The sequence below is a fragment of the Arachis hypogaea genome, chromosome 4, assembly GCF_003086295.3.
Source record: "Arachis hypogaea cultivar Tifrunner chromosome 4, arahy.Tifrunner.gnm2.J5K5, whole genome shotgun sequence".
In the NCBI taxonomy this organism is placed as follows: Eukaryota; Viridiplantae; Streptophyta; class Magnoliopsida; order Fabales; family Fabaceae; genus Arachis; species Arachis hypogaea.
Genome location: NC_092039.1, coordinates 27943982 through 27948114, shown reverse-complemented (window position 1 = coordinate 27948114; position 4133 = coordinate 27943982).

The window sequence follows — 4133 nt, the reverse complement described above, 5'->3', positions numbered from 1 at the left end:
CAATAGTATTTTTTTAATATTTTTTTTATAAAAGCCACTGTGAGCTCCACCCACTATAAATAGCTAGCAAGACCTATAAACAAAAAGTTACAATCAAACCCATCAATTGAGTGGGGTTTTGCCTAAATAGGCGGTGTACACTGTACACAATCCTATAATAACCAATTAGCTCTAGTCAAAAGCCAAAAACGAAAAAAATAACACAAGAAGAAGTTCTAATCAATATTAGCATCTAATAAAATTCAGTTTAATTAACATAAGTCCACAAAATTATCCTAACATCAAATATTGCATATAATTTATAATCAAATATAATTTTTTCTTATTAAGCGTACCAAACAAATTAAATCCTGAGAATCTCTATGTTCCAGAATCGCATTAGACCTAGCTAGTCAAGTTAATATATATTGGCTTTGCATTGCTAGCATATACTTCTTTGTTTTAAAATAACTACAGTTTTCACTTGTTTATACATTAAAACCCTACTGCATTTAATTAAATTTAAAATGAAATGTAAAAAAATTAACTTTTTTATTTATTAAAAAAATTAAAAACACACTTATTTTAAAAGGAAATAACTTTTGGATTGATTTAGTGTGTGTTTGGATTACAGTTTACAAACGAGAGTTTGCATAAAATTGATTTTGCAAACTTGATTTTGATCAAAAGTAAGTTTGTGTTAAAGTGATTTATGTTTGGTAATTTTTGTATCAAAATGGATTATAGTAAAATAAATGTTGTTTGGCTTATAGCATTCAAAATCACTTTTAGATAAAAAATTACTAAAATGGACATCAACTTAAAATTTTTTTTATATTATCCTATTATTTTAATTTAAATATTTAAATACATCTTATTAGTTAATTTTATAATAAAATTAATATTTACTTACTAAAATAAAAATAACATATAAAAATAGATAAAATATATTTTTAAATAAAAATAAAAAATATAAATTTTATATATATATATATATATAAATATTTAATCAAATATGTTACATTTTCTAAGTATTAAATATTATTTTAGTATTTTTTACATCGTACTCTTATTTTAGTACTCTCAATAACCTTATTCTCAATATTAATTTGAAATCCAACGTTTATGATTTTATTATTATTTATGATTAATTTTTTATTTAATTTATCTTTTTTAATGGAATCATAATCTATATTATAAAAAATTACACTAAAACTTAATATAGGAGAATTACAATTATAAAAGAGAATACTGAAAATAATAAAAAAAATTAAATATTTACTTTATAGAGATTGAAACAAATCTAAAAGTTCTTGGTGAAATTTTTATATAATATATTTTTAGTGTTTTTGGTACTCATTTTTTAGTATGTTATAATTTTTTATTATTATTATTATTTACAGTTAATTTTTTGTTTAATTTACTTTACCTAATAGAATTAATAAATTATATTATAAAAATATAATAACAAACATAATACACAAAAATCACAATTATAAAAGTGTATAATGTCAAACAAATAATTGAAAAAAAAATAATAAATAATAAAAAATAGAACTCATATAAATAGAAATAATAAGAATTTTATAAATAATAATACAATAACACATATAAAGGATAAAGTTGGTAAAAGGTAAATAAATTATTAGTATCTATGGCTAAAAGCCAGTTAAGAAAACGCAAAAGCTACAAATAGTTGCTTCTTGTAAACGTGGTTTTGGCAACAAAATCACTTCTGCGTTAATGAGAAAAAAATTTGCCAAACCAAAAGTTGAAGCTTTCAAGAAATTTAAACGTGCTTCTTCCCTTCCAACGGGTTTGCCAAACACACCCTTAGTGATTAGCTCACTTATTTGCTACTTAAACAAGTGTTGAGAGTTTGAATCCTATTTTATGTATACAGCAACTTATTAGCCAATAACAAATTTTTAATGAAATTTTGACCTGCAACAAATTATCTTTATCTTACAAAATTCATAAATACCGGGGAAAAAAAAAAAGGAAAAGCGTGTCATCCATTATGAAATTACATGCACTTGATTCTGAACCCACTCAAAATCTATCTGTACTCATTCTGCATTATCATAAGCTCATCATCATCTATCTCTTTCCTTCTTATGTTGGTTGAAGATTCCTAAATTTGGATATGAAATTATTATAATTGGATATGGCTTAGTATGGGTATAGAAAAAGAAGCTGAGGCTAAAATACAAGGGGCAGTGAAGCTTTTTAAGTTCACTGGGTTAGTGGGTTTTATCTGTTTAGCTGCACCATTTCATAGGCATGCATGCATATCCTTATCACTACAATAATGGATACATCAATAATCAATCATTAATATAACTTCATTACATGTAATTTTTTGTTATATTTATTATTTATTTTCTAATGTTACTTATTTTAGTTTGTTTAAGTCCCATATTATAAGTAAAAGATAAAAAAAATTATGTAAAAAATTAACATGACGATGAGAAGGATTCATCATCCTATATGCATCATTGGATCCTTTAAATGAAATAATAAAATTATGTGTATTTTTGGGAATGTGGAAAGCACAAATAGCCATGCTGCAATGGCATCCACTTTATTTTCCTAGTGGCCATTTTTCTTCTATAACCAGTCACTGTCATTTAGATATTGCACCACCATAACCAAAAGCTCTCCTTCTTTATTTTCTTCGCTTTGGGCTCCACAAGATTATCTACTTCCTGAAGTTTTGCACTTTTAATTTGTTCATCATTTCCTATATTACCCTCTTTTTACCCTTCACTTGGAAATCATAGATATGAGACATAACTTTACCCTTTTATTTTTATATAATATGGAAAGTTTTACTTTAACTCGTTCAAAGAAAGTGATCCTTTGAACTTCCTTATTGAACTAGTAGTTATTTTATTAATGAAAATAGTATACACAATAAAATTTATGATACAATACAATACTACGTTTATATTTATATTTATATTTATATTTTAATGGTAAGATTAAAGTGGACATATAAAAAATAAAATTAAATTGTTCTCAGGTTTGTTGTATACAAAATTAAAACTGGATGAAAAATCTCCAACTCAATAAAAAGAAAAACCCATATTTAATAGAATAATATTTTTAGGTCAACAGCTATCTAGGCATAAACTCTCAACTATTCATTATATTGGCTCGAAAAATCACTAATTCGAGAAGTGTTATAATTTACCCTTTTAGGAGAATAGTTTTTTTTTTTAATTAGTAGTTGTAGCTCTCGATCACTAGACAGTGGAAGAAAGATACATATGTTTGATAAATATACTAGTTGATGTTGAATTAGTGCAAATAGAATCAGTTAGCTAGCGAGTAGTTAGTTTGTGATCAATTGATTAGTTAGTTAACTGTAATTAAGCACATGTCAATTAGTTAGTTAGTGGTTAGTTTAGCTTGTGAATCTCAATATGACCGCTGGAACTCTTCTACCATAAGCGTGGCTAGAGCTAAGTTAATATTGTCAATATTGAATTCACTTTACCAATTCAATTCAGAATTACTCAGAACCTTCTTTCTTTTCTCTCTTTGTCCTTACTCTCTTTTCGTTTTTGAACTCTTCCTGCTTTCTACTCCCTCTCTTGCTTGAGCCTAATATCTTTTGTAACACCCCAACTTTCGACACGTCATGACCAATGTCAATTGTTTCGGTGTTATTTGTCGTAGGAACCTACTTGGCTCTAGACTTGAATTTCATAAGCAAATGTTATTATAAGTCTTTACCAATTTAGCGTAATTAATTTATTTATCATGAAAAATCATTAGTTGCTCGCAAGGTTAAAACTTAAAGTCATATCATACTTTATCAATTTCCATCACAGGCACAGCCACAAAATAACAATCTAATTATTCTAACCCTTACTTGTTGGTGTCAAAAATCGAAGGGCTTTGCTCTTAAGTTCACTTGCTCAGCTACAACACTAATGCATCACAATTTAATTTGATTCATCATCATCATTATTACCTTGAAGCTGAACCCATGATCACAGAAAAAGAAAAGATGAAACACTCACCTCCTTGAGTTAGGTGGTTCGATGGTTTAGAGAAGTTAGGAAAAATGTTCTTGACCTACACAAACTGGAAGAAAAAATAAAGTTGGTCTTCTTGATGATGATGGAAACTGATTTGAATGTAGG